Genomic DNA, 20,147 nt, shown 5'->3' on the forward strand with positions numbered 1-20,147 from the left:
ATTGCGCAGATCAACTAGTGAAATGCTCTATTAAAAGTAGTGTTCTAGCACTACATTCGTCAAGCGTGATGTCCCGCAAGAAAAGAAGCTGTTTCGATCATCAGCTTAAAATGAGCTTCTTTTCTTGCGGGGCATCACGTTTCACTATGGGTTTGCTTAGGAACACAAATTGTGTCTCCGTTTTTTTTGGAGCTAGCGTCAATCCGGCGCTAGCTTAGTCCGTTAACTAAGTTAGTGTCGGATTCTGATGAGACGAAGTCGAAATGCCAACTCAATATCTAATTTGTATAATTTATCATTGTTTTACCTTGGTTTTAAGAAGGCACCATCGAAGCCGAAGATTTTATTATGGTTTTATCTAGCTGTCATTAGATTTGCTCCGCAATTACTCTACAAAACTTCGTTATTACTTCAAAAATATAGCTTGAACTTTTCAGTTTTATTTGTGGTTATAAAAAGTGTCGTGAACTATTTTAAACCTAAAATAAAACTAGCATAAAACAAGCAGTCAAGTCATTAGACGGGTTTATTATAGACTATTACAAACATTGCAGCTGTTCGATTTCTTTAATAAAACCTATTCAAAACAATTATTCTTACGCAAGGTTTGAGATGCACTACGGAGTTATAATGATTGCCAAGATAAAATAAATAAATGGTGGGAGCTTTTATGCTGTGGCAGTTGTCAAACGATATGTGATACCAGGACTAGCTATCTTAAGGGATAATATACAAAGTTGTGGTGAAAAAGTGAGCAAAGTTTGCGATTTTTTCAATGTTTTATGCAAATTTTATTTGAGAAAGCAAAAGACAGTTCGTTGGTAGCACTATCTAAGATAGAAAAAAAGGTTGTGTACAGGACACGACCACGGTGAAATTGAAAATGTAGTGTGCAATATAATTCGGGGCGTCGGCGGTAAAACATGATGATGAGTTATGCTTGTAAACGACTGTGCGGTAAACTTGGGTGAAAAGCCCAACTCATGCCAGCAGAAGGCAAGGGATTCTTCACATTTCCTTTCGATCATGGCCGTATGAGCCTGCATTCGATTCGCTCTAGAATACCTATCTATCTTACAATTTCATTGTTTTCATTTGGTCGGTCAAAGTTTTCATTTTGTCGAGTAGTCGTTGACAACTGGGTTGTCAAACATCAATTGAGTTATTTGATATCAACGAAAAACGTACATATTTTATGTGTTTGTATATAAAGAATCATACGTGGATGTGAAACGATGATATATGGATGATATATGAAAAGAAAAAACAGCGTTATATTATACAAATACTTCAAACATTTTACATCGTTTGTCATCACAGTAAAAGTATATATAGTTTTTCCGCACATATATGAAATCTAAAAAGAACTACTTAAACAGTGCGAAACCATGCACATGACATGCATTTATTTAACCGTTATGTGTACAACAAAAAACCACCTTTAACTATGGATTTCTTCAACCGATTTGGACACTCCAAGATGCTTTAGGTTCAGGAACTCATCAACTTTTTTATTCTGTGAAATTGAACCGGATGATATGGTTCTGGTTCATGGTAATCCGGATTTTCTGAAATAATGTTCCAGTACTAGGGTATGATTATAAAGTTTTATACAGCCCATAAAAGCATAAGAGTCCGGATTTCTGTCGATTGAGTTAAATGTTGGATTGTATTCTGTATCACCACTGGATCACAATGCACAAATAAGATTACCAGGTTTGTTTAGAATATATTGAAAAAATACCAAAACATGTTTGTCCCACCCATAAAGCTGAATAAAAATGTAAATCTTGAACAGCGTTTTTCTCGGCTTGCTGTTTTTCCATATGGGACTCTTATGCTTTTATGGGCAGTATAATATCCTAGGCAATAGGAGTATCAAAACTCTTCAAATTGTCTCGGAAGTCTGTTATTTATTGCTACGGACAATAAATGGTCACTCACGGCCCCACGGAAACCTGCTCCGGAATATCCGTTCCAGAGGTCAAATCACCAAATGGTTCCAAAACCACGAGATACAGCCTACTGAAGTAATTTCAAGAATTTCGATACCCATATTGCTAGTATTCCAGTGAAATTCACAATGAGTATCCTAGCACATTCATAGAAGCGTCATTCATAGAAGCGTAGTGTGCTGGGTGCTCAAATCTGTCATACGAGACGCTATAGCCACGATCAGAGTTAAAAATAATCGAAGCTTTTTTTGACGGCTAAAAATGAACCTGCTGCGACTCGCAGTGAATAGAAAAAATATTCATTCAACTATCCATCTTATTCATTCAGTTGAATATCGTACAATATATTCATTACACTAATTATCTAGAAAAATGTTTTCAAATGCCGATAAAGCATATGAAACAACAATCATCATCTCTTACATTGTGCCAGGGCCTACTTTGATGCGTTTAATTCGTTGCTGCACGGTCGCTTCGTGTAATAATCGGAGCCGAATGAAGATCTGCATGGATGAATGGGCGGATTGTTCGTTTGACGTTTTCAGCTGCGTCACTGAATACTGAAAAAGAATGCGGCCGAATATGATCAATTTTCATTCAATGAATTTGAATATTTTCAACTCTGGCCACGATGCACAGTGGTCCCAAAGAGCAGAAAAGGGGCTTTTTTAGATTGCGTCTAAGCGGTAGACTTTAGCAATATGGTGTCTTTGAGAAAGTTTCTTGGAGTAGAACTCCCCTTCTTTCTTTCTTATCGAATTGATGATTAATCCCCCTAATAGTGAGTTACGAAATTTATTTTCTTCAATAATTCCGATAGACAAAAGTTGTAGAGAAACTCGTTATAATCATTTTACTTGAAGACTTCAACTCTCTATCTTTTAAGCTTTTTGAGATATGGGACATTATTTTTCAAAGGCCCCTTAAAAATAGTTTTTTCATTATAAGTTTTCTTCTAGATTTTTTCCATTATATAAATATTCTAGAACATTGTTTGGACTATTAAACTGCATTACTTTGCCGAAGACGGAAACTTGCTATCGCTAGTATGTGATATTCACGTTTTACATTTCTTATAAAAGAAATGTATAGAATTCGCTCAAACTTTCAAGATTTTTTCAGAGGCCCGGAGGGCCGAGTCTTATATACCAATCGACTCAGCTCGACGATTTGGGACAATGTCTGTGTGTGTCTGTCTGTGTGTGTGTATGTAACGGACAAATTCTCATTCGTGTTTCTCAGCAATGGCTGAACCGATCTTATCCAAACCAATTGTAAATGAAAGAACTAAAAAACAGTATGAACACTATTAATTTGTTTTTTATTCTGATGTTTAGTTTCCAAGATATGAATGTTTGAATGCGTAAAAATGGCGTTTTTTGCAGTTTTTTTGAATTATTTGCCGAAATTGACAATATAGATTAACAATTTATATGTTTTTAGACAGCTTTAATGAATACCTTTCGAACAAGCTATAGATTGTTGAAATCGGACTATTATCAAAAGAGATATTTAACATTAAATGCGGACGAAAGATTTTTATCATTTCCCATTGCCAGAAATATGACCAAAAACATGTAATCTATTATTAACGCCAAAACGGCTTATTTTAGATCAATAGTATCTTCGGAGAATTTAATGGAGGTAATATGCCCTTTCTTTTGGTATTGTGCTTTTGCTGATTAATCCCCCTATGAGTGAGATATTTTCACAAATTTTCTTGGAAGTGATTATATCGAAATGATGTCTTTAGCAAATTTGTAGCTCTTACTTTTTCGAATAACTTCACTAAAGACATTAAATATCTATTTTGAATACTTTAAAAGTTATGGCTTGTTGTTTGTTGATTATTCTTTGTCGCCTATTTATTGTTCAATATAGTAATAATCCATTGAAATAAGCTAAACAATATTTCGATGAAACGAATTTTGTATTTCATTTTATTATCTACAACCGCTAGAAATCACCGAACACTTCCAAGTTGTCTGGAAGGAACTTGATAACTTATCAGTACAAAAATGTTCATTTGTGCGAACCTTCTGACTGCAATTTTTCTAACTTATGACCATCGGATCGATCTGAAACATATCGGAAAATGAAAAGCGAAATAAATAACTCCAAGCAACGGCGTAGCCAAGAGAAGGTTTTGGGGTTTAACACCATACAACCCCCCCCCCACACCCAAAAAAAATTTTGGATTGAAGTTGAAAATTTATTGATGCAGACTGATTTAATTCTATATTACAATAACAATTATCTGATCCGTAGATTGATAACCTGTTGTTGTAAACATCATTATGACTTTTGATAAATTATCGGAATGGGGTTCTGATATGTAACTGATCTATTGGTCTTGATTTCACAGTTGTCTAATAGCATTAATATCAAATTCCTGCCTAAAAACATTTCAATAGAAAATTCCAGAGTTCTGTAATCAATCATAATCCTCAGATTTATTTTCAAATTGAGCTCGTTTTTGTAGAAATGTACTGTAATAAGGGTCTTTATTTAATAGGAAGCGAAGTTAAAATTGATTTAATGTCTATGAAACATAGAACTGCTCACCAAAACAATACATAACTTTCAACATTTGCTAAAAATGTTTTTGCCTTTCTCATTCACTCTAAAATTCGTCAATCTAATCCCGACCCGGAGGGCCGAGTGTCATATGCCAATCGACTGAGTTCGTCGAGATCGGAAAATGTCTGTGTGTGTACGTATGTGTGTATGTGTAAAAAAATGTGACCTCGGTTTCTCAGAGATGGCTGGACCGATCTGCTCAAAGTTAGTCTCAAATGAAAGGTACAACCTTCCCATCGGCTGCTATTGAATTTTTTTATTGATTGGACGGTTCCGGAGTTACGAGTTGAAGAGTGCAATCACACAGCAAATTCTCATATAAACTGAAATGAAAAATTTTCAAAATCAAATTTGTATTTTTGATGCCAAATGACTTTAAAATGCATGAAACATTGAGATGTTTGAAAAAAATTGACTTCTTTGGACTTTGGTACATTTTTGCCTTTCTCATATAGAAAGGTTATGCAATCACTCTAAAAATCGTCAATCATACCGGCCCGGAGGGAGTATGCAGTGAGGGGTTGCTACTTTAAAATTAAAACTAATTTAAAATTTCTTAAGAAGTTGAAAATTTTCGGCAGGACCTGGAGCTCCCGGATCTTTCTCCATGATCCGCCGCTGGCTCCAACCGATGTTTCAGTATCACATAGTATCTCAAGATCGTGGCTGTCGATCCATTGTATGTATGTGCAAATCTTACTGAACATGTAATATTCATTTCCACCATTGTATTGAACATAACCAGCCATGGAATCGTAGTCTGGACAAATGAGACAGACACAATTGCACCACTAGGTGGATTAAAACAGGTTTTTATTTTGGGAATGCGTCGAGTTGAGACGAAAACGTAATATGATTAATAACGAGGATAACACTTTCCGAATGTAGAGAGAAATTTATGAAAAATGGCGATTTCCATTCGATTCTAGCAGGTCCTGATCGATTTTGATGAGCATTTGATTTTTATTGTATGACCAATTATATGTATAGGTCAAATGTTCAAAAACAGTAATTTAAGGTCAAGATAGCATCATTTTGAAACCGCCAATTACGGAGGGTTAGTATCTTCGATGAGTTTTACAAACGTTAAACAGCGCATCATTTGATAAAATAATTTTGACGGTATATCGTCCAAGAAGTATTTATGGTGAATTTCTCAGGTTAATATTCATGACTACAATAAAGTTTCAACAAATTCGCTAAAGACACGAACTCTGTTACTATTTTCTGAAAAATTAATTCTGCATAATTTTAAAACTTCAAAAATTACGGTTTCGGAATTATGCCGTTTGAACAGTATGATCGATTTTCACCAAACCCCCACCAAACCGAATTTCTGGCTACGCCGCTGATTTCAAGTAAGTAGAAACAAAGTCGTTCTACACTCGTTCACAAGAAACTTTTTCGAATGCTGAATATTTATTATAATACATTGAAACCCCGATTTTATCAGCCAAATATGAACATATCTTTGATGGGCTCTAGCAGACGAACAAGACTGAATTCGAGTAAATCCTTTCTTGAGCATGTTTTCCTTATCATGAAGATGGAAATATGCAAAAATGAAAAATTCTTCATAATCAGAAATAGTTATCAGACTACATCAAGGGACGGGAAGAATATTTTAACAGCTTCAGTTTATTATAAAGAAAAAAAAATTGCCCGATTTAGTCAATGTCCCCATTTTGTTAGCCTAAAATACGCCATGAGACTGATAAAAATGGGTCTTTATTGTATGTATTATTCACTGTGTTTCACATTAATAGGTACATTTCATTTTTGGAGATATTTTTATTGCATCGAACTACAGCAATTTTTAGATAGTTTTCAAGGGGTTATTTTATAGACTTCTTCCAAAATTTGGCGAACCTATTCCAATTCGTATACCAATTAATTGGTATACTTAAGGGTTTATATGTTGCAGATAGAGAAAATACTGAAATTTTAAGCTTTTTTCCTACACAACATTACGAAAGCTTATTAAACAATTTTTCCTAATAAGTTTGTGAAAATTATAAACTATTTGAAATTTTTTAATAGTTTAATTTTTTATTTAACCGTGATCTTTAAATAAATAGTGACCATCGCTTCACAACGTAGTCTATTTTTCATGGCTTGCGGTGAGCACGATCTCTCGAATTGCTGAACTGAAAATTATGGAATAGAAATTAATTTTTAGTATTCTTTACAGATTTAACTCGCCGCGCAGATAGCTCTGAATTAGACCCGCTGGTGCCCTAAGACGATTTCGCTAGACTTTCAGAGCACTGTGCACTAGGGTGGGACAAAAAATAGATTCCAGCTCCGAGCAACTTTTTGGGTACCATTTAGGTCCTAGAACATCTGTGCAAATTCTTAGCTTGATCCCTGAAACTATATTTTTGCGCCCACTGTTTAAAGTTTACATGGGATTTTATATGGGAAAATTAACTTTCACAAAATAATTCCTCCAGGGGTCGCCCATTGCTTCCTAAAAATAAACCGTTATATGGCTTTTGTAGGAAATTTAACACAGAAACAAAGTCTCGAAAACTACGAAACGATCTGATGCTTGAGAAAAAAGTTATTAAGCTGAAACCAATTGATGCTCTAACGATTGATAAAATATTCATTTTTTCTAGCACCACTGTTGTTGGTTGTTCAATTATATGCAATTTCGTTTTGATCTTCTCTTAATGTGTCTAAATCATTTTTCGATATTCTTTGGCCACTTCGCAGAAGTTTTGAGGGATAAATTGAGTCTTCTTTTGTAAATAATAAGAGAAAATTAAAGATTTTGTATATAATTCGACCGTCAGCAGCAGTGATGCTATGAAAAGTAAAATTTTCATTAATCTTCAGGGTATCAATCGGTTTTTGCTTAATAACTGTTTTCACAAGCATCAGATCGTTTTGTGGTCTTCTAGACTTTGTTTCCTTGACAAATTTCCTATAAAAATCAGACATCTATTGTTTTTTAGGAGGTAACGTGTCTCTTGGAAGAAATAATTTGCAAAAGCCGTTTTCCCCATACGAAATCCCATGTAAACTTTAAACCGTGGGCGCAAAAATATAGTTTCACCGATCGAACTAAAAATTTGCAGAGTTGTACTGGGAGCTAAATGGGACCCAAAAAGTTACTCGGAGCGAAATTTTATTTTTTTCATATAACCATGTCCCACTCTACTGTGCACCCAGTGCATTAACGCAAGTGACGGAAGGTTATCGAAAAGTTTCGTGAAAATGAAAATTCCAGTAATGATGAAGATTTTCCCAAACGGTTCGTTTTCGTGAGGTTTTTATTTGTTCTTTGGCATTAGGATTAGCGATAATAATTCAAATCAAGGATACCACTGGGAAGTCACCTCGAAAAAGTCGATGTCGAAGTAAGATTTGAAACTATGCACGCATGCACTTCAGAGATGATATCAGGAGCTGCGATTTCATTTCAATGCTTTTTTGTGAAAAGGGCGATACTTACAAATGTAAACATAGGGCTTTTTTGATACATGCGAATGAAGGTTTTGAAACGCAACAAATTAACCTAAAAAATTGGATTCTACGATGTTGTTTTCTTAAACTACAGCAAAAAATACAACGGGCGAAACTGTATTTTTGTTTGTTTATTTAAAGTTTCGCCCTCCACGCTCCATGCAAACAAACAGGGCGATACTTTTTTTTGCTAGCAGTTTAAAGGCGAAACTTATTTTCGTATTTTTTTTAGGATTATCAAGCTGATACCAGCTGTAAATAGTAACAATGATCGCTATTGAAAAAAACACGGACGAAATCGGTGGTGTAGAACGGTAGTTATTGTAAAAAAACGTAAGGGCGATACTTCAATGCTGATAGGTGGGACCGAAAAAATAAACAATCGCCAAAGGGGCGATACTATCATTTTGTCAATTTCAATAGCAAAAACAAATTTTAATTTAATAATTTCAAATTCTTTATGAAGTTTTGGATTTCGATCACTGAATCATGCAATCTAGGATGTAAAAAAACACAATAGTTCTTAAATAGGAAATAAAACCAAGTCTGGAAATATTCACTGTTGATTTTCTTTGAATGGTATCACTGCTAGTATCGCCCTTTCCAAGAAAAAGCGTTGATTTCTTAGTTCTCAGTCGCGTTGGAAATTTGAGTAAAGTATAAACTTCAAATCGATTCAAAAAAAAATCGATTTTTTGGCTCAGTACTATATATAACCCCTTTAGGAAAATTCAGTTTTCCCACCACAATATAGATATTTTATTAACAGAGCATTAACAATAATTCGTTGGTATGTCTATTTTGTGGGCCATTTTTTCGTTTTCCCATTGATTTGGTTTGAGATTTCTAGCACTGATGTTGTCCTATGCTGATTTGAGCGATTCTCTGAGTCCTGCCACTATCCCATGCAGAATGTGTTATCAAAACCATCGCGAAGCATCAAGTTCTAAATGTTCTCAAACGATATAATATCCGAAGAGAGTGATAAGAGTTATAAGAAATGTCTCATCACACTGTTAGGTGGATTAAAAACGTTTTTTGATTGAAAATATCTCTTTTTCCAATGCCAAAAAGTGCAAGAAAAGCACAACCGAATGCTGGAAAAATCAGATCTCCCCAAGGCGGCCCTCTATGACGTTTCATTGTTGAAATTACTGTTTTCTGAACATCGATTATTACAATTATCTGCTACCAGTTACTTCCAGTTTCGATCCTGCGATCTTCTTATTCTCAGCTTGGTCGCAATGTACTCATCTAGCTGTACACTGTCGAACCACGACTATTTTTGATAATTTTTATCACTTTGTGATTTCGATTTAGAAATACCATAATCCAATCTCAATATGGTACTCTAATTATAACTTCTATACCAGTCAAATAACAACCGACATTCGTTACACAAACCATGTTTTCTAAATAATACACATTTTTATTGTTTTAATATTGAACGAGTTTAACAGAGCATTTGTGATGTGCTATAAAGAGGTGACCATTTTCACGACCGATTTTGCAGCTTAATTCAATTGCAAATTGATTCGTATACAATGTTTCAAAATCGTCATAAATTTTCCAGATTTACATTTTTTAAAGTTGGAGTGGACACATAAATAACTTAAAGTAAACATTGTATTTCGATAATAGATTTGCGTTTTATGTGAACTTTGCACAACAGAACATAATTTTTTCTTGCACTATTTATAATTTTTATTTAGTATGTCATTATCTGTAATTTATTGTAAACTTTCATATACGATTGCTGGTTTGCTGGGTAACGTGCACTGGGAAATAGGCCCGTGCAAAAAAGACTTCCCCTGACGGCGGTTCATCTAAAGGTGAGATGGACGTCGAAACAAAATCGGCTCCCCGGCTCAAAGTATATACAAGCTCGGCCACCGGGCCCTTCCTGATCTTCTTCCACAAAAATGTCTTTGGAATGAATCTGTTGCAGATTTCTCGAGTTCTGACGGTTCGGTATTCGGCCGTGACATAAATATCGAAAATTCGCCCTGATATGCTTCGGATGGTAGTAAACAGTTTAAATCAGGCAAACGATATTGCTGGCTATGGGCCCTTTACGAAGGAGTACAAGGTGTATATACCAGCTCACAGAGTTGAAGTCTGTGGGGTTGTTTCCCATTCGAGTCTGAGTTACGAGGACCTGCTGAAATATGTGACAGGCTGCTTCAAAGACATCAGTCGCAGCTGACGGGAAGAAAACATACGTCAACTCAGACTCTTATCGGGTGACCTTCGCCGGTTCTGCTCTACCCAACTACCTTCTCTTTGACAAGGTTCGTCTGCCTGTTCGCCTCTTTGTGCCGCGGGTCATGAACTGTACTAATTGCAAACAATTGGGACACACAGCCTCCCATTGTAGCAGTAAGGCCCGTTGTGGGAAATGCGATGGGAATCATGAGGATGATTCCTGTGGAAGTAATGTCGAAAAGTGTCTCTACTGTGGGAGAAACCCACATGTTCTCCCGGCATGTCCCGCGTACAAACAGCGCGAGGAGAATCTAAAGCGCTCCCTTCAGGGACGCTCTAAGTGATCTTTTGCAGAAATGCTGAAGATAGCTACGCCACCTGTCTCTACGAACATCTATACCAACTTGTCTACAGACGAAGGCGACTGTGATGAGCCCCAGGAGGGAACATCTTCTGCTGTGCCTAGAAGCAATAGAAAAAGGAGGAACATTTCCTCTCCCAAGCTTCGTCGTAAAGGCCAGAAGGTGTCTCTTTATGCCCCACCCCTAAAATAACTACTCAAGGAAGTATTGGTGCAAAACCCAAGCAAGTCGCTCCCGGTCTTCCAGCACTTCAAGGAACATCAAAAACCCCAAGTATACCCATATCTCAGCCAGAGAAAGAAACCAGCGCTGGCTTAATAAATTTCTCTGACATTATGGACCGTATTTTTACAGCACTCAATATTTCTGACCCCCTTGAAAGCATCTTGATAAGCTTTCTCCCCGCAGTAAAAACATTCTTGATGCAGTTCACTGCGAAATGGCCCTTCTTTTCAGCGATTGTATCCTTCGATGGCTAATTCATCGAACGAGGTCACGGATTTAATCACTGTTCTACAGTGGAATTGCATAAGCATTATCCCGAAAATCGATTCATTTAAAGTCTTCCTAAATAATTTGTAATGCGATGAATTTGCAAGTGCTATTCTTTCAATCAAATTGACCTTCCCTCGAAACCAGGCATTGAAGTTGTCGCCTGCCAAATCAGAATTAAAGGCAAAGACCCTCGCATTGCTTCTTCCTATATCCCCACTAGAGCCTCAATTAGCCACCGACGGCTTGGCGATATTGCGGAAATCCTCCCCGCACCGAGGTTAGTTTTAGGTGATTTCAACCCCTACGGTATGGCATGCGGTTGCCTTCACGACGATAATCGATCTACCTCAATCCATGAGTTTTGCGACAACTTCAATATGACCATTTTGAATACGGGTGAAATGACACGGATTTCGGCCCCTCCAGCGCGTCCGAGCGCGTTAGACCTGTCCCTCTGCTTGACATCGCTTCGGTTAGATTGCGTGTGGAAGGTAGTATATGATCCCCACGGCAGCGACCATCGGTCAATCGTAATTAATATTGCTAATGGTCCAAGGCCGCCGAATAAAATGAATGGTTTGTATGACCTCACACGAAACATTGAAGGGAAGAGCTACGCGTCCGCGATATCCGACAAAATCGAGTCCACTCAAGAGCTTCCTCCGGGGGAAGAGTACAGGTTCCTGGCTGGCTTGATACTCGATATCGCGATTTAAACACAGACTAAACGCGTACCAGACGCGAACTCTCGCGAGCGTCGTCCTAACCCATGGTGGGATAAAGAATGCTCAGACGTGTACGCGGAGAAGGCCGCCCCACATAAGCTGAGGGGAAAACGGTAAAAGTGACCACAGGTTTGGTGAAGTGTACCGGGTGCTACGAACCATCTGGAATAGCCGGACTGAAGCCCGCGAGCGAACTAATTCCACCGCCAGGGACTAGATTGAGTAGGTCGTTTGAAGCGCTAGCGGTGGGTCGTCGAGGCTTCAGTAAACCGGAAGCAACGAACCGGAAACTACGCCTAATCCGATATCGCCGAACCGACTTCGCCAAACACTGGTTGGCCAATTGAGTAGGATTTATGGACTATCCGAGTAGATTGCAACAAAACGGGAAATACATAGTTCACAAAAATGGGAGCCTAACGGCTCACAGAAATGCCCCGCTCCTATTTTTCGAATAGGTATGGCTCTAATGCATGCAGAAGTTGATGAAGTATAAGAGGAAAGCCGGAAGCTAAATAGCTGAAAGGACGAGAAATTAAATGAATTTAGCGATACTTCTAGTAAACTGCGAAATATTCCTCAGCAAAACAAAATTAAGTCTATAAAATTCATATACAAACATGTCTCTTAAACCTCGAGCACTCGGGCTATTGTAATTTGTACAACATTTTGAGAATTTGCGGTATCATTTCATTGAAACAACATTTATCAACACCAAACCAGCTTGCATTCCTCAGATAGCATGTCCTGGATAAGATATAATCATTTTATATACCGACACACATCATGTGCAACAATTAAATCTGAAATAGATAGTTAAAATCATGTAAACGGAATAAGCTAAATGGAAAGTTCGACACAAGAACATTCTGTTTGGGGTGGGCATAGCGTAGTTGGTAAATCAGTTGCCTTGTACTCAGCTTACCTGGGTTCGATTCCCAACCCTGCACATAGGGTTAGAGATTTCTCTAATCCGACAAAGAGGCGTATGACCCTAATGTTGAAACCAGCACCAGTGAACAAGGTTTTGTTTTCAGTTCGACGTATCTAACTCTGTGAGGCATGATCGCCATAGAATGTTCGTCCGCGTTTTTTTTGGACTGGGTATGCTAGTCAGATAGTGCAGACAGTGAGTTTTTTTCAGATACTCAAATCTGTCCAAACGAAAAATTTGATTGTTCATTGGGCCAAAATATTGTAAGATTTTTGTATTGATCCTCGACGTATGTAATTTGAATTAAACAAGAATCAGCAGAACCAACGAAACATCCGTCCATTACGACTCCGATGGTAGCAGCTGCATTAACTTCCGCTCTGCTGTGCAATCTATTTATCATCATAATAAACGTTTCGGTATCGTCATTTCAATGTTGCTGTATTTTTATCGATCAACCACGCTCTGTTGGTGGCACGCAAAACCGTTCGCGTCCAGGTAGAATTGAAAAACACATTGCCTTGTCCAGACTGCATTTATGTCATTCCCGTACTGGTCCGCTTTTCGGTTCGTATGTTTGTCCTAAAATGCATTTCCGTTGGTCGTCGCTATCGATCCAGCTTATTATGATAATGTTTCAGTTTTATTAGTTTTAATTTTCTGCGCCTTCCGACCGTTTCCGGTTTCAGCCCGAGTTGCCGAAAACAATTTATTGCCCTCCGGGATCAACGGGTTAGCGAGAAAGGGATATAATTATTGTTCCTTGATCGATAAGAAGTTTGGTTATTTTAGTATTGCTTTTTACCTTCCTGTTCGACTTTTTACATTTCTTATAAAAGAAATGTATAGAATTCGCTCAAACTTTCAAGATTTTTTCCGAGGCCCGGAGGGCCGAGTCTTATATACCAATCGACTCAGCTCGACGATTTGGGACAATGTCTGTGTGTGTGTGTGTGTCTGTGTGTGTGTGTATGTAACGGACAAATTCTCATTCGTGTTTCTCAGCAATGGCTGAACCGATCTTATCCAAATCAATTTCAATGAAAGAACTAAAAAACAGTATGAACGCTATTAATTTGTTTTTAATTCTGATGTTTAGTTTCCAAGATATGAATGTTTGAATGCGTAAAAATGGCGTTTTTTGCAATTTTTTCAAAATATCTGCCGAAACTGACAATATAGATTAACAATTTATATGTTTTTAGACAGCTTTAACGAATACCTTTCCAACAAGCTATAGACTATTATCAAAAGAGATATTTATAATTAAATGCGGACGAAAGATTTTTATCATTTCCAATTGCCAGAAATATGACCAAAACATGTAATCTATTATTAACGCCAAAACGGCTAATTTTAGGTAAATAGTATCTTCGGAGAATTTAATGGAGGTAATATGCCCTTTCTTTTGGTATTGTGCTTTTGCTGATTAATCCCCCTATGAGTGAGATATTTTCACAAATTTTCTTGGAAGTGATTATATCGAAATGATGTCTTCAGCAAATTTGTAGCTCTTACTTTTGCGAATAACTTTACTGAAGACTTTAAATATCTATTTTGAATACTTTAAAAGTTATGGATTGTTGTTTGTGAATTACCTTTTGTCGCCTATTTATTGTTCAATATAGTAATAATCCATTGAAATAATCCAAACATTATTACGATAAAACGAATTTTGTATTTCATTTTTCTATCTACAACCGCTAGAAATAATCACCGAACACTTCCAAGTTGTCTGGAAGGAACTTGATAACTTATCAGTGTAAAAATGTTCATTTGTGCGAACCTTCTGATTGCAATTTTTCTAACTTATGACCATCGGATCGATCTGAAACATATCGGAAAATGAAAAGCGAAATAAATAACTCCAAGCAACGGCGTAGCCAAGAGAAGGTTTTGGGGTTTAACACCATACAACCCCCCCCCCCCCTCTGGATTGAAGTTGAAAATTTATTGCTGCACTGATTTAATTCAATTTTACAATAACAATTATCTGATCCGTAGATTGATAACCTGTTGTTGTAAACATCATGAGGACTTTTGATAAATTGTCGGAATGTGATCCTGATATGTAACTAATCTATTGGTCTTGATTTCACAGTTGTCTAATTGCATCAATATCAAATTCCTGCCTGAAAACATTCCAATAGAAAATTCCAGAGTTCTGTAATCAATCATAATCCTCAGATTTAAAAAAAAAATTCCAGAGTTCTGTAATCAATCATAATCCTCAGATTTATTTTCAAATTGAGCTCGTTTTTGTAGAGATGTACTGTAATTAGGGTCTTTATTTAATAGGAAGCGAAGTTAAAATTGATTTAACGTCTATGAAACATAGAACTGCTCACCAAAAAGATGCATAACTTTCAACATTTGCTAAAAATGTTTTTGCCTTTCTCATTCACTCTAAAATTCGTCAATCTAATCCCGACACGGAGAGCCGAGTGTCATATGCAAATCGACTGAGTTCGTCGAGATCGGAAAATGTCTGTGTGTGTATGTATGTGTGTATGTGGAAAAAATGTGACCTCTGTTTCTCAGAGATGGCTGGACCGATTTGCACAAAGTTAGTCTCAAATGAAAGCTACAACCTTCCCATCGGCAGCTATTGATTTTATAATTGATGGGACTTCCGGTTCCGGAGTTACGAGTTGAAGAGTGCAATCACACAGCAAATTTCCATATAAACTGAAATGAAAAATTTTCAAAATCAAATTTGTATTTTTGATGCCAAATGACTTTAAAATGCATGAAACATTGAGCTGTTTGACAAAAATTGATTTTTTGGACTTTGGTACATTTTTGCCTTTCTCATATAGAAAGGTTATGCAATCACTCTAAAAATCGTCAATCATACCGGCCCGGAGGGAGTATGCAGTGAAGGGTTGCTACTTTAAAATTAAAACTAGTTTAAAATTTCTTAACAAGTTGAAAATTTTCGGCAGGACCTGGATCTCCCGGATCTTTCTCCTTGATCCGCCGCTGGTTTCAAGCGATGTTTCAGTATCACATAGTATCTCAAGATCGTGGCTGTCGATCCGTTGTATGTATGTGCAAATCGTGCTGAACATGTAATATTCATTTCCACCATTGTATTGAACATAACCAGCCATGGAATCGTAGTCTGGACAAATGAGACAAGCACAATTGCACCATTAGGTGGATTAAAACAGGTTTTTATTTTGGGAATGCGTCGAGTTGAGACGAAAACGTAATATGATTAATAACGAGGATAACAATTTCCGAATGTAGAGAGAAATTTATGAAAAATGACGCTTTCCATTCGACTCTAGCAGGTTCTGATCGATTTTGATGAGCATTTGATTTTTGTTGTATGACCAATTATATGTATAGGTAAAATATTCAAAAAACAGTAATTTAAGGTCAAGATAGCATCATTTTGAAACCGCCAATTTCGGAGGTTTAGTATCTTCGATGAGTTTTACAAACATTAAACAGCGCATCATTTGATAAAATAAGTATTAAAGTCCAAGAAGTATTCATGGTGAATTTTCTCAGGTTAATATTCATGACTACAATAAAGTCTCAACAAATTCGCTAAAGGCACGAACGCTGTTACTATTGTCTGAAAAATTAATTCTGCATAATTTTAAAACTTCAAAAATTACGGTTTCGGAACTATGCCGTTTGGACAGTAAGATCGATTTTCACCAAACCCCCACCAATTGTAAAATTGGTATTGTAAAAAACGTAAGGGCGATACTTCAATGCTGATAAGTGGGACCGAAAAAGTAAACAATCGTCAAAGGGGCGATACTATCATTTTGTCAATTTCAATAGCAAACACAAATTTTAATTTAATAATTTTAAATACTTCATAAAGTTTTGGGTTTCGATCACTGAATCATGCAATCTAGGATGTAACAAACACAATAGTTCTTAAAAAGGAAATAAAACCAAGTCTGGAAATATTCACTGTTGATTTTCTTTGAATGGTGTCAATGCTAGTATCGCTTTTCTCAAGAAAAAGTGTTGATTTCTTAGTTCTCAGTCTCGTTGGAAATTTGAGTAAAGTATAAACCTCAAGTCGATTAAAAAAAATCGATTTTTTTGGCACAGTACAATATATAATCCCTTTAGGAAAATTCAGTTTTCCCACTACAATGCATTGATAGAAGAATTTAGATATTTTATTAACAGAGCATTAGCAATAATTCGTTTGTATGTCTAGTTTATGGGCCATTTTTTCGCTTTCCCATTGATTTGGTTTGAGATCTATCCCATGTAGTATGTGTTATCAAAAACATCGCGAAGCATCAAGTTCTAAATGTTCTCAAACGATGTAATATCCGAAGAGAGTGATAAGAGTTATAAGAAATGTCCCATCACACTGTTAGGTGGATTAAAAGCGTTTTTACTTTTACCATTTCTTCCTCGCTTTTGTTTTGAGGGATTTTCGTTTATCAGCCTGTGCACGCTGGCGAAGTCGACATAAATTTGACTTTTACTGTGAGCCGTGATTGCCAACACTGTCCTTAAGCTGTGAAGCAATGTTGGTAAACACGCTTCACAATAAATGTCAAATCTATGTTGACTTCGTCAGTGTGCACCAATGCCGTATATACAGGTCTGGCAAAGATGGCACTTTGGTATTCGTAAGATGAATCTTACATGAGTGGTGTGAGTGATCACAGTATAAATCGACTTGCGGTCGTTCCGCTACCATTGAATCGTGTGACCGCTATGACGTCAACCCGTTGTGCTTCTTGATTGTTTACATATTTTTGATTGCCAACACTAGCAAACCGTGTGTTCTGCCACACCTATATGTATACCTCATTGAGTGTGTACAGCCTATTTAAGAGTGACGGCTAAGTTTGTTTGTAATAGGAGGAAGAAGCCAGTGATACTGTACGCATTTATCTAACGGGTTTTGGAAATTACAGAAAGGGTTACTTATGGATAAATTTCCATAAGGTATTTTTGCGGTAAAAAATGGCTTAATCTTCATCTATCGCGCCCTACCCTATCATAACCGAACTCAAATTAAAAAGAATGCCTATTAAATTTGGGGTGATGAACTGTTATTTGTGTTTAATCACCAATTAGGTGCTTGATAACAAATGATAAACCTAGTTAAAAGTTCCATTTTCAACGATTTTCCCATTTTGCTCACTGTTTGAAGGTGTCCTACAATTGGTCGCTGTTAAGTCAAACCGGACTAAGTGACAAAGTATTGATTTCGAGAAAAACGGGTTTAAAGTTTGAATTGCAGCATCATCTACGTTATAATTGCAAATTATTTTTTACCGTAATTCTTGTTTATGGTTACATATTTCGAAACTGGCAAAAGTTGAATGTAGCTGAAGAAATTCTTCATCCAGTATTGTCATTATCTCATTTTTTGATGTTTTGTGATTTAGTCCGGTCCAACTTAACACCGACCAATTGTCCCGTGTTCTCAGGAAAATCGTTTGCTTCGTTTACATCAGGAGTAGGCTGTGGTTGTCAAATCACATAGATTTTCCGCGTACCCAACGCCGTTTTTTGGTTACTTCACCACAAAAAGAGAATATAGGGTAAGCGTCTCGTCATGTCTCGTATACTAGTCGTTGACATATTTTTAAAAGGTATTATTTATTGCTATTTAACCGTGATAGTCAAGTCCGGTCCAGCTGATGTTGGGTACGAAGCACTTGCCAGACTGCGTCCCCCTGGTTTACACATCACATGTGTTAAGCCAAAGAGGACCAAGCGCCATTTTGAGATACATGTCCAAAAAACCCTATTGCACCCGATGTACCATAAGAACCGTCCACATCAGTATATTTTTGGGAACTCAAATAATAATCGAAGGTTAGCAAAAATCTTTTAATTTTCTATATTAATGGTAAGATAACGAAAAATGAATTTTTGGCGTGAAAAATACCAGAAAAAAAATATGGCGCTCAGTTCGGTTTAGCTTAACGCGGACTACATCGTGTAGTTCGCATAAATAGAAAAAAATAATCAATTTCTTTTATTACAGAAGGCGATGAAGCTCGACGCCTTTTAATTATTTTCTTCGAAAATGGTTACAGGTCCCTGTTTTACACAGTCACACTTGACAATTTCGACGTTGTCAAACCAGGGGGTGTCACTCCTGTCATCCACTATTGAGATATACAGACTTTGACAGTAGTCAACATATGTGGGCCTAGCCGGCTCTAGGCCCATGTCGCCCGTGCAATAGCATTGGGTTGTTTTGATTTTAACAAAGGCAGATGTTGGCTAGGACAAAATGGCTGCCTAGCAGGGGCCTGTGTCAAACCGACCCCTAACTATTGCTGGAAATGTGATGTAGCCTTTTGTAAAACTGCGTATGCGGGATAAGGATGCTAGTTGGCTGTTCTAGCCTGGTTGGCTAATAATGCCTTTGACAGTTAGCCCAGTAAAATGATACGAATCAAGACGATTGAATCATTGTGCGTTGATTGAATGTACACCGCACCGAAAAACAACCTAAAATTCAGTACTTTTGACTCAATCTCGTGGTATCGTGCAGGAAGGTAAAATTGGGTAAACCGTGTTGAAGGTAGTTTCCATTTAACTACGGCAAAAATAATAACTCAACCTTGAGTTTAATTTACTTAAATTTAAGTTGAATTTACCTAATTTTGAGTATACTACAAACAACTCAACACTAATAAGTGCGAAAGCGACGCACAGCTCAAAAGTACCTAAATTTAAGTTAAAAGAACTTATTCTGTAGGTTATTTTATGGTTGCGTGTAGGGCCCTAGTTATTCAGTGTCAAAGAATGTTTTTATTTATCACTTTACTTGTAAAATAACAAGAAAAAGTTTGACTACGTATTTTTAACATTAGCTTCCTCCGAAGACATTGACTTAAAGACTGAAAAATAATGTCATGGATGTTGAACTTTACTCATGCCGGACATGGTTTTGTTTATACTCTCAATCATTCGGAAGTTTGTTTATGCTTATTCTCGAATATAGTTTACCTTATATTTATAATATCTCCAAACACCGACAAGTTTCATCACTAATCGGTGTATCACTAATATTTTGATTCACTTTTACGACCTTTAATTGCATTCGATTTGTACTAGAGTAAAAACACCTGTATGAACCAATTGATTAACAATAACACATCCTTCAAAACACAAAAACCATAAAAATAGACGATAATTGACACCTTTTTTGCTTGAACTACGAACGTTTTGTTTGTTTCACCCGTGTTACCACAAAACAGCTACAGCTGGTTTCGTTTTCTTCACTTTCTTCTTCGCAATCACACGTTTCTTCATCGCGCAACCACTTTGTTTGTGGAAAGACGGAAAGAGATCAAACCAAAACAAACAAACAAAAGACGGCTAGTACCACCAGCAGCAGCAGCAACAACAAAAACCAAATTTTCCCTTCCTGTCAAATGTACTTCCACTGAAAAAGAAACGAACC

General features: G+C 36.8%; 1 protein-coding gene across 1 annotated transcript in view; it reads right to left on the reverse strand.

Moving 5' to 3' along the window:
- The window catches only part of LOC131693342 (protein N-terminal asparagine amidohydrolase), a 165,997-nt gene extending 145,975 nt beyond the window's left edge, over positions 1-20,022 (reverse strand). Inside the window, exon 1 of the mRNA XM_058981081.1 lies at positions 19,691-20,022. The gene's annotated coding sequence lies outside the window, so the exon portion shown is untranslated. The remainder of the gene's footprint in view (positions 1-19,690) is intronic.
- Positions 20,023-20,147: the final 125 nt, after the last annotated feature.

This window comes from Topomyia yanbarensis, chromosome 3 (genome assembly GCF_030247195.1).
Source record: "Topomyia yanbarensis strain Yona2022 chromosome 3, ASM3024719v1, whole genome shotgun sequence".
NCBI lineage: Eukaryota > Metazoa > Arthropoda > Insecta > Diptera > Culicidae > Topomyia > Topomyia yanbarensis.